Raw genomic sequence first — 12,500 nt, 5'->3', positions numbered from 1 at the left:
ACAAAGTCGATCTCGGCAGGATTTAGGTTGAGAATATAACGAGCCGGAAGAAATGGCGCTAATCTCATGTTTTAAACAAGGTTAACAATGAAAGAGAATGGCAGACATAAGGAGAGACGTTTGAGTCTTAAAGAAGATGAAGCTATAATTGAATCGAGCTCCAGAGAACTGATTTCAGTAAACTCAGCTGGGATTAAGAAGCTGGTTTTGCAATCACGTAATTTCGGGTTCAGTGTCACCAACCGAGATCTTGGCAACTGACTTCGACTATAACCTATACTGACCAATGAGTTGTAAGTGAATCTGGTGCGCGGAAATTCTGTGTGAAGGCCTGTCATGTGTGAGTACGTGTGTGTGTCTGTATGTGTGAGTGTGTGCGAGTGTGTGTGTGTGCGTGCGTGCGTCGCGTTTCTGTAGTTGTCGACCCCATCGCTTGACAACGGGTTTCGGTTTCTTTTTGCTAGCGTAGCTTAGCGGTTCGGCAAAAAAGTCCGACAGAATAACTACCAGATTTTAAAACAAGTACCGGGGTCGATTTGTTCGACTAAATCCATTCGAGGCACTGCCCCCCCCCCATGGCTGCATTCCAATGACTGAAACAAGTAAAAGATAAAAGTAAAAAAGGGTTAGGGTTATATATATATATATATATATATATTTCAAAATGTGACCGCGTGTGTATCGTTGGCGATTTTCTTTCTCCGTCTTCCCTAATTTTGACTTTTTCTATATTTCTGATGAAACGTGAAGCCCTCTTTCTTTTCTTTCCTTTCCTTTCCTGAACGCCCAGTAACACAGTATTTGTTCCACGTCCTCACGTTCTTGTATTTTTCTTGCTTGTTCTTGATTGGATTGACTATATATATATATATTTAATTTAATTAAGCTGGTCTATCATTAAGACACTGAAACGATGCATCGTATAAAAGATGAATTAGGGTAAATGTTTTTAAATTTTCACCTTATTTCCGAATTACACTACTTGGCGGTTGGAGTTCTGGCTGCTCTTTCTGTGGACGAATGGCCTGTTTAGGCCATTCCTAAATTGTTATTTTATACATATTTAGTCTTTGACTATTTTCTCTTTTCCACTAGGCCGCTGGTAACGATAAATTTTTACTGAATTTTTGCTACCCTAAATTGATTAATTGATAATTTTCTGACTAATTCTGAGATGGAATCGGCAGTTTATATTTGCTGCCGATAAGTTTGGCGCGAATGCGTTGGTCTTGAAAATTTTAAGACAGACATTCCCGAGGCATTGATACAGTCGCCTCGTGTATGTCCGTCTCTCCCAGGTTTCTTTTACTGATGAAGTGTGACCTATGGTAGACTAGCTTAATTTAATTTAATTAAGCTGGTCTATCATTAAAGACACTGAAACGATGCATCGTATAAAAGATGAATTAGGGTAAATGTTTTTAAATTTTCACCTTATTTCCGAATTACACTACTTGGCGGTTGGAGTTCTGGCTGCTCTTTCTGGTGGACGAATGGCCTGTTTAGGCCATTCCTAAATTGTTATATATATATAATATATATATATAATACAAAATGGGACAAGAACGCAAAACATTCAAATAGACGATACAAAAAACACGGACGGGTCATTCGAAGCCTCTAATCATCATTCAAGAACCGGATCACCCTCGCAATTTCGGCTGATTAATCTTGAGATTGCTCCGATCTGGCCAGCCCCAAGGAAAAACTAAGCTACGAGCATTAGATTTCTTGGAAAGAATCGGGTGTATACGAAACAAGGACAGAAAAACGGAAGATGTTACACGAATATAAATATAACAGGACATAACAACAGGCGTCTTTCGACTTAGACGAGTTGAACTTAGCTAGCGTATTTGAAAAATAATGCAGACGAAGAATGCGATGTTATCGTGGCGCTGGTCCGAAGCGCAAAGGCCAGCGGTCACGTGAGAAGCGAAGAGAGAGAAAAAAGTGGCAAAGGAATTAAAGAGAGGGAGAAGAGAGAGAAAAAGAGGAACAAAGGTATTAAGGAGGGGGAGAAGAGAGAGAAAAAAGGAATACATACATACATACATGCAATGATATTAGCATATGCAGGCACATAGGCACCGACATATATATACAGTATATAGATTCATACATAGAAGTGCATATACAGATATATACTTAAATTTACATTTACATGTTCATGAATGCATGTTCATATATGTATGAACGTAAGTGTGTAACGTGTTGCTATCAAACGTTGTTCGTTCTCCATAGCATAATTTTTTGATACCAAAGCCAATTGCTTAATTGAGGCAATTATTAATAGCTTTCCAATTAAAATATATCTCTTTATTAATGTCTATTTGATCTCCTCTCATCACCATCACATCTCTATATATGCATAGATATGAAGCATCTGACAGAAACGACTCTTAATTATCAATGTGTTTACATTGTGCACACTGCTGGCAAATTTACAAGTCTGTTCAAAAAGAAACGCGTCTTTTTGACAAACTTAACAAATATGTTATTGAATTTAATGCATAATCAGATTTGTCTCCTTCAAAATAATACTCTCCACTCTTGATAAGCTATCTTCAACTGTTTTGAAGTTTGGGGTTGAGTCCAGGAACGGGTTTTCAGGGACATTACACGCAGCTTTTGTAAATAAATTTCTTCGAGCACTTCTGTCGTCTTCTTTCCACTCTGAATGAAAGAGATTAGTGAATAAATTTCACAGGTTTTACCCCTTCGCAGGAACCAAATCTGTTGAGTAGGGCAGCTAGATCATGGTTGTCCTCTTGCATTTTGCGAAAACCCACTGAATAGTTGACGCTAGAGAAGCTGCGTTATTGCTGAGTTGCATGAATGTTTTGTTTGTGGCAAAGAAAACTTATCCTTACCACTAAGTGGAGGCACACGGCCTAGTTGTTAGAGCAGCGGACTCGCGGTCGAGGGTTCGCGGGTTCGAATCTCAGACCGGGCGATGTGTGTGTTTATGAGCGAAACACCTTAGCTCCACGTGACTCCGGCTGAAGATAATGGCGAACTTCTGCTGACTCTTTCGCCACAACTTTTTCTCACTCTTACTTTCTGCTTCTAGCAGCTCACCTGCGACGAATCGGCGTCCCGTCCAGGTGGGGAACCTATACGCCAAGGAAACCGGGAAACCAGCCCTTATAAGCCAGGCGTGGCTCGAGAAGGAACAAACATCCTTACCACTACCAATTATCAAAAGCTTCTTATACATGCAGTTAAAACATTTTATTAACCGAATGATCACCAGGATCAAACTGAGAGCAAACGAAAATTTGCAATCACAAGACACGACCACCATCAGCTTCGTATTTGGGCGACTCCGATGAGTTTATTTATTTATACCTATTTATATACTTTTTAACTTATTTATTGGTGCAGCGTCGACCATGCAGCACAATGCAGTTGGTATATTTTTGTCTCAATATCATAGCCGTAAATCCCTACTCCGCCTCTTGTTAAAAGGCTTTTCAGAAACCTTTCACCAACTTAATTCTGGAATAATGTTTGCCTCTCAAACCATCTTTCATGGGGCCGAAGAGATGACAGTTCAGTGACGATGATAGTCTATTGACGAGGAAGTGAAAACTGTAGTGAAGAAATGGCTCAAAGAAGAGTCAACAGAATTTTTCGGGTCTTGGATACATGCTCTCATTCGAAGGTGGAACATTGCTGTTGAGAGAAACGGTGACTATGTTGTGGAGTAGGGATGTAATCCACAGAGGACCAGCTTAATTTTGATGTATGATACATGTTCCTGTGTTGGTAATTATACCTGTCCTAAACAAAATGGCATTACTTTTTGACTCGCCCTCATAATTTCGCGTCACTCAGTTGTGGTTAGATTACACGTATTTTGTTCCCCCTATGCGATCCGGCTTTATATAGATTATTCTTTTCTACACTAGGCACAAGGTCCGAAATTTTTGGGGTGGGGGCCAGTCGATTAGATCGACTCCATTACGCAGTTGGTACTCAATTTATCGACACCGAAAGGATGAAAGGCAAAGCCAACCGCGGCGGAATTTGAACCCAGATCGTAAAGACAGGACGTAAATTACGCAGCATGATTTTTAGTGCGGCCATTCTTTTTCGGAATTCTTAGGTTTAGCCAGGCCACGATATTCTCATACGACAGCAGGGATTGACTCAATGTGATTGTCGTACGTTCTCGTAGAAGGGTGTTCAGATTCGTGATCGTCTTTGGCGGGGGTTCTTGCTGATTTGAAACGCTAATGCATTCATTAAACTGTATACTGCTGGGGGAAAAAAAGGAAAAAAACTCCCCCCCCACCCAAAGGCCTCTTGCAACATCAGAAAACTTCTTTGCAAAATATTTTCCCAACTTTATACAAAAGTTTACGCAAACGCATTGCCTTGCCAAATCTTTCATTGGTCAACTCAAAACAAATGAACAAGTGCACTAAATATACGTCCACCGTAGCACAAGCAGATCGATGGTTAACACTGATACGTACATACATACACAGATGCACACACGCACACATACGCGAGTTGTAAGTAGTCCACGCATTCACATACTTCGACTCAATCACGAACAGCGTTTCTCCATTGTCGAAGATAACAGACGTATTGAATGAGCAACTGAGCTGACAAGAGTCAAAAGGAACAGCAAGCTAACAGCATACGTGACGTTACAGTCTACCGAGCGAGACTGAGTCCTCACCATGCTGCTGTATGGTTGAGAGATCTGGTACATTTACTTGCGACGAGGGTTGCATCTCAATGCTTTCTCACCTATGCAGCTTGAGGCGGATTCCGTAGTCTTCAACAATTAAGATCTGTACACACTCAGATATCCGGCCTCCTCAACCTAGTGCAACAACAGTAAATCGCCTTTGGACCCGTAAAAAACCAACTGTATGGTGGACTGACGAACACAAGCTATCTCCGTTTCAAAAATGTCAGTGACTGCTAAATCTCTGTACACGAACGCTGAGGGTTTGGAGGACATTGCTGATGGTCGACCCCGCTGGAAACTAGAAATAGAGAACGGTTTAAGAAGACCTAAACAGAGATTCAGGATTGCCGAATCAACGCCCCCACTCCACAAAAAAGCACCTGAAGAAGGCTGGTGGACAAAGCCTTTAAGTACAGTCAACTTCTTTATTAACCATGAGGTCGAGAAAAAGCAGGGACGATACGAAGACAGACAAAATAAACATTGGGGACAGGGGATCAAATGAGACGAAACGTATGAATAAACAATTAAAATATATTCAATTAAATGAGAATGAGTGATTTACATAAAATGAAGCAGAGGACACGGTCGACCCCACAAAACACATACTCACACTGAAGACTGCTTTTCTTTTCTTTGTTCTCGCTAAGAGAGTTTCTTTCACTCGCAACACACTTGCCACAGACTTCACAGTCACTGTCACTCACACACAATCACAGCAGATGCTGTTCTACAAGCAAAACCAAAACAACACTTTCCAAGAGCAAACTCACGGAGCAGACTCGAGGTCTCGAAAGTGTAACGGATGCCTCCAGTCCGTGTGTGTCTGTCTGTCTGTGTATATGTGTGTCTATTTAAAGTGTTGACCTCCTTTTCGCATCAATAAATGGCAGCTGACCTTATATCACATGACTGTCAACTTTATATAATTCACACGCACGTGTGCGCACGCTCATACGCTTACATTCCAAATTGGGCTTTTATACACACACACACACACACACACACACACACACACACACACACACACAGACGTAGCCAATATTCTGAATGTTTCTTAATTAATCATAATCAGCGGGTTCCGTTACGGGTGTACACGGAAGTAAATCGACATGTGATTAAATGTGGGTCATGTTTGTCACTTGGGAGGATGCAGGATGTGAAGGATATTTAGGACGGGTGAGAATTGTAGATTGACACCAGTTTCTAACCAGAAGCACTTATTGACTCCAAGAGAAAGGGAACGAAATGAAGAAGAAAAAGAAGCAACGAATATTTTGATCTATATCTCTTGTTTAATTTCTTTATTTTTTTTTTATTAATTTACATTTCCCGTTCATTGGGCTGCGACCATGTTGGGGCAACGCCTTCCAGGGTCTTAATTGATTATATTAACAAAAATAAATAAGTACCTATTTCTTTATTACCCACAAGGGGCTAAACACAGAGGGGACAAACAAGGACAGACATAGGTATTAAGTCGATTACATCGACTCCAGTGCGTGACTGGTACTTAATTTATCGACCCCGAAAGGATGAAAGGCAAAGTCCACCTCGGCGGAATTTGAACTCACAACGTAACGACAGACGAAATACGGCTACGCATTTCGCCCGGCGTGCTAACGATTCTGCCAGCTCGCTACCGAGATCAATTCATTGGACTCAGGACTCTCAAAGGTCGTGCTCCAGCATGGCCGCAGTCTAATGACTGAAAGAAGTAAGAAATATCTGAAATAGGACAGCTTCTAACGTATAGGCCTGTATCAAAACCTAACATCGAAAAACAAAACAAAACCATGTGAAAATCGTCTCGCTGAATCTTTGTGTAGGGTGTTGTTACCGACATCGCTGTTTGTTTTAAGATATATTCATTCATTTACTGTTACTCGGGGAAAATATTTCATGTGTAAATTAACACAAACTTCTATTGTGTGAGACTTGTATTACAACTATAAAATTAAATTCCTGAAATATCCTATGTTTTGTGTGCGTAGCGCGCGCGCGGGTTTCCTTTTTATTCATTCATTCATTCTTTTTTTTTTGTTTATATTTTCACATACTTTCATAATGGCTGTGGACTACATTTGATCGGATATTTTGCAATATGTATTGTCGGACGTCAAACACACGTGGTCCATCTCCCGCATTCAGACAAACACACACACATGCTAGCTCGCGCACACACTCGTGCATGCACACACACACACACACACACACGCACACACGCACACACAAACATATTATACACATGAATGGCTCTCACTCACAGGTCTATATAAATATATATATATATATATATATATATGTAGGTATGTATTTATATATGTGTGTGTATGTATGCGTATGTATATATAAGTGTGTAACTATGAGTGCATACACACACAAGCATACTCACGCAGGCACACACCCATGCATTATATACCTACACATCCTTGTGTATGTGTGCATGTATATATGTGTGTGTGTGCACGTGTGTGTACGTGTGTGTATGTATATATTTATGTATGTAAAAGTGTTTAGATGAAGACTATTAATTTCACAGAAATAATAATAATAAAACAAAAAAGCCATCAGATGCTGCGTTCTTTTGTTTCGTCTCAGTTCAGGCACAATGGAGAAACACGTGTACAATGAAAGACGTTCCAGCCATGGCAATCCCGTCTTATATTCTGAGATAGTTGATTTTATACAAGAGTATCGAATGTGCTCTGCGAAATTTTTTCTCAAGACATTAAGGTGTGGGCTGAGAGTGGTTTAGCTGCTATCTCTAGCAGTAGGTGCGACGGGGTAACAACTCAATTGGTGTTTCGTCGTCGTCGCCGCCACTGCCTTCGTGGTCCTTGCTGCAGTTGTGATACACGATCCCATTTGATTACTTTTTTTCCTCGATCCCTTTTGATCGGAATTTTACATTTGTTTCCTTTTTATCCTTTTTCTTTTTCATTTTCGAAACGAAAAGCTCAACATTTGTATTTGTCCCCTCTGTGTTCAGCCCTGTGTGGCCAATAAAGAAAGTTATTTAACCCCAGGTCAACACTGATAGGTTACTCCTATGGAGAAAATTATTTTATTTCTAATTCCAGTCGGTTTCCTCTCTTGTTTTCTCTTTTTTAATCTCCTGGTATGGTATTCCTAGAGTTATATTATTCAATGTAACCTTAGACAGGTTTCCCAAGAAAGTAGGGCAGGATATCAAGAAACTTTGGACGGAGAATCTAGGGAACAGATGTTCGGAGATTTTTGGGTTTTTTTAGCTCCCTTTCGTGGATCACAAGTGCGTAAGAATTTCCAAAGATGAAGCATCTAAATGAAATGATGAATTTTAATTTTACACATCAGAGACAGGCAATACATATTTAATTACCGTTAGGATCTTAAAGATTCTACTATTTAGTTTTTATACCCTTGGGTTCTTTAAAAAAATATTTTATCAGTTAGAGGTTTCAAATTTAGATGATTGCTAAATTTCCCTTGCGGGCGAGGTGTTTTTTTTTTTAATCGTGGACTTAGAGAATTTATCATTGGTCTACGTAGATTTGGAATGATCTGGGAACCAAATATTTTTCTTTCTTTTATAGCTCCAGCTGAAGAACTGCGGCCATGCTGGGGCACCTCCGTCAGTTTTGCTATGCTTTCACTACTTGCTGCATAACTCCTCCGATATGTAACATTTGGCTGATGAGGGTGTTTGATGTTTCTGCCCTCATCTGTGTTTCCTGCTGTGAGGTGGGTTCAGCCGGAACTCTAGACTGGAGAATATCCAGTTCTGTTTCAAAGACACCTACATCCACCACATGTAGGTCTCTCAGGCTTTTTGAGAGGATATTGAAGCGCTATTTGTTTAAAAGGGAGAAAAATATTTCTCACGAATATTGTCCGATAATTAATGGATTTAGGAAAAAAAGTATTTCAAGGAAGCTGGTGATTATTTGGTAAAATGAAATAAATTTTGGTGTCGCGAGGGTTGGTGATGCCGGTGGAGAGGGATAATTCGCACATATGGAGCAGAGCCGTTCTTGGAAGGATAAATAAAAAAGAAAATAATGTATTATTTACCTCGGCCATTAAATCTATAATTTGCAAAAGCACACAACCTCTCCCACCGACCCATACACATAAACATGATAAAGCGAAGAAAAACAGACCCACATGAAATATAATGATATGATTTCTATGTCAGTCTCTGAGAGTATACTCACACACATGTGTGTGTATGTATGTGTATACATATGAACGTGTATATTGTGTGTGTGTATATGTGTGTATATATATGTATTTACATATATATACACATATATACACACACACGTATATATATATATATATATATATATATATGCATAAGCAAATATATTGACATAAATTTGACATACATATATCCACATCACTAGATATGATATATTTACACAAATATATACATATTTATGTCTGTATGTGTGTGTATATATATATGTATGTATATGTGTGTGTATGTATGTATGTATATATATATATATATATACCTATCTTTATATATATGTGTATGTATATATATATATACATGTGTGTGTGTATGTATATATATATATATATATATATATATACATGTGTGTGTGTATGTATATATATATATATATATACATGTGTGTGTGTATGTATATATATATATATGTGTGTGTGGTGTGTGTGTGTGTGTGTGGTGCGTGTATACATACATACATACATACATACATACTGTATGTGTTTTATACGATTGCGCGCTCTATTTCCGTTATTAACTTAGAATATTGAAACTATTATGGCCATTACTCTCGCCATTACTCAGGCTTTCACATCGGTTGGTTGTCTTAAGATGGTATTTCAAAGACTGTAAACTTTAAAAAATATATATCCAGCTCTCTCTATATTTTAACATAAGAAAAAGAAAAACTAAACCCAAAATATATCAACTAAAAAATGCATACGTGAATAAATAAATACATACAAACATTGTTATATATGTATGCTTATGCTTACATATATGTATGTGTGTGTGTATGTATATGTATATATATGTGTGTGTGTATATATATATATATATGTGTGTGTGTGTGTATACATATATATATATATGTGTGTGTGTGTGTACATACATATATATATATATTACATACAACATACATACATACATAATATATATATATAATATATATAATATATATAATATATATATATATATATATATATATATGTGTGTGGATTGATGTATATATATATATATATCCGTGCGTGTATACATAATTATACGTTATAAAACTTTCGTATCCTATATATCATATCTAAATTTGTCTCTCTCCGGCTTTTCTCCTTTCAGACTCGTACGCTGTTATTCGCCATTATTTATTCATCAAGGTAAATGAAACTCCTACTTACTTTCTCTGGCATGTATGGACGTTTGTATGTCTGTTCATATCATAGTGTGTGTGTGTGTGTGTGTGTATGTGTGTGTGTGTTTAGGGATGTGTCCACTTTTTCCTATGTGTGTGTGTGCAAATATAGGCGTGTGTTAGTAACTTTTTTTTCTTTTGTGCTTTCTCTATTCAATTTAGTCTATTTTTATACAGACCAAATATTATCATTGCTTATTGAGTATCAAATAATTCTGTCTGTCGATTTTCAAAGTATTCCACAAATTGATCAAATCTTACACGAAAGGTCCGCCATATTTCTCCTGTGTTCTTTCCTTGTTACGACATATATGGAAGGGCACGCGAACGACGGGCGCACATACACACATACATATACACATATGCATATGTGTAGACTGATATGTACGCCTGCATATTCCTATATACATAAACACTTATATACATACATGTTATAAATGATATATAGACAGGTATTATAGACCCATTATACATAGAACCTGAATAAAACAAGATAGCATGCGAGTCTTAAGATATAAACTGCCGACCTAAGCACACCATCGTCCTTATTGCTCTTAGAACTAAGAGCAATAAGAACGATGGTCATGTTCTCGCGGTGAATACTAACAGGTTCTGTCTCTGACTGATGTTCACTACAAAATTTGAAGTACCACCGGGTTATCCTGGACATTGTTGTCTTGTTGCTACCCGCAACAGTCCCCAGTTCCAGAGTCACACTCAAACAACCCTGACGCCTTACACAAATTTCCACCATGGACAGACGGATGGCGCGGATCTCCTACACAGTCATTCCATCATTGTCTTCGTCGTCGTCATCCTCATCATCATCACCATCATCACCATCGGGTTGAATTTGCTTGGATGCACGCAATCCAGATCCTCCAACCATTTTCATCATTCATGTCACGTGATTGTTCCTCCCGGTGACACCCAGTGTTACCTCTTATTGACGCTTGTCTCCGAAAGACAACTCATAAAGTTCACCGCTAGCTCTCCACTGCGCACGTGACATTGTGCTGACATCTGTTGGTGCGCTACAGAACTAGTTCGGGAACTTTTTCATACCACCTATATATGTAATAAATTAACAAGTATATCTATCTATCTATTGTCGAGATGATAGATTGATAGATAGATAGACAGGTAGATAGATAGATAGATAGATAGATAGATAGATAGATAAATAGATAGATAGATAGATAGATAGATAGATAGATAGATAGATAGATAGATAGATAGATAGATAGATAGATACGTAGGTAGGTAGGTAGGTAGGTAGTGTGTCTTGACACGCTCTGTGTTATACCACGTCACATGTTCCGCTGTCACACGTTCAGATCCACTGATCTGTTAGGTTCTTGTGCGTTCCCCCTCGTTCCAGATTTCATGTATTTAGGGGTAGATATCCCCCTTTCTTGCATAATCCTTGGATTCACCCACACAATATCGCTGGTCGGTGTAAACCAAGGGCCAGTATAGGACTACTGCCATACACTACAGCAGGTGTTCCCAACCGGGGTCCACAGAAACTTTAAAGGGTTCCATGAGTTAATAATTGTAATTTGTGGGTCCATATATAAATTTTGCTTCTTAGGTGAGGTACTCGTATTTATTGAAATTTTCAAGATTTGTATTTCGAGTTTATGTTATGAATATAACGAAATTGTTCCATTATTAGTTTTTACTAACCTACAAACTAATATTTTATTTCAAAAGTTTACACTTAGCGGTTCGGCAAAAAGAGACCGATAGAATAAGTACTGGGCTTACAAAAAGAATAAGTCCCGGGGTCGAGTTGCTCGACTAAAGGCGGTGCTCCAGCATGACCGCAGTCAAGTGACTGAAACAAGTAAGAGAGTAAAAGAGTAAAAGAGTATGTGCATATATGGGGTCCACGGATGATAAGATAGCTCTCAGGGGGTCCACAAGCAAAATAAGGTTGGGAACCCCTTGCGCTACAACATTCGTGATTCCATACGTAAGCTAGATACAGGAGTGGGGTTCACGAAGGGAAGCGACTGACCCTCCCCGCGGGATGTCATTCCTTTTCCTGCATTCTACACCCTCATGTTTATTAAAAAAGAAAAATTGAAGTAGCAATGGTCGGATTCGAAACTCCGTATTTTCGACTCGTAAGATAAGCACAAATACCGCACCGTTACCACATAACAACTAAAACGACACATTGAAGAATCGTTTCAGTCAAAGGAATCGACCCCAGTACTTGCCTGTGAGCCTGGTGCTTATTCTATCAACCCCTGATTCCAAACCGCTAATAATACAGGGACGGACATAAACGAGGCGACACCGGTAGTGGGGGAGTAACACAAAGAAAAAGACACACAAACACACACACGCAACAGACACACACATACACTCATACATAC

The 12,500-nt window shown here is 38.8% G+C and overlaps 1 protein-coding gene across 1 annotated transcript in view; it reads left to right on the top strand.

The window, feature by feature from the left end:
• The first annotated feature begins 655 nt into the window (after positions 1-655).
• LOC115216791 (fibroblast growth factor receptor 1) overlaps positions 656-12,500 on the top strand; it is a 105,754-nt gene continuing 93,909 nt past the window's right edge. Inside the window, exons 1-3 of the mRNA XM_029786364.2 lie at positions 656-666; positions 2,583-2,588; positions 10,041-10,078. The gene's annotated coding sequence lies outside the window, so the exon portion shown is untranslated. The remainder of the gene's footprint in view (positions 667-2,582; positions 2,589-10,040; positions 10,079-12,500) is intronic.

Source organism: Octopus sinensis, linkage group LG10, assembly GCF_006345805.1.
Source record: "Octopus sinensis linkage group LG10, ASM634580v1, whole genome shotgun sequence".
Classification (NCBI taxonomy): domain Eukaryota; kingdom Metazoa; phylum Mollusca; class Cephalopoda; order Octopoda; family Octopodidae; genus Octopus; species Octopus sinensis.
The sequence above is the reverse complement of the archived record's forward strand: the minus strand, read 5'-3'. Positions and strand labels throughout refer to the sequence as shown.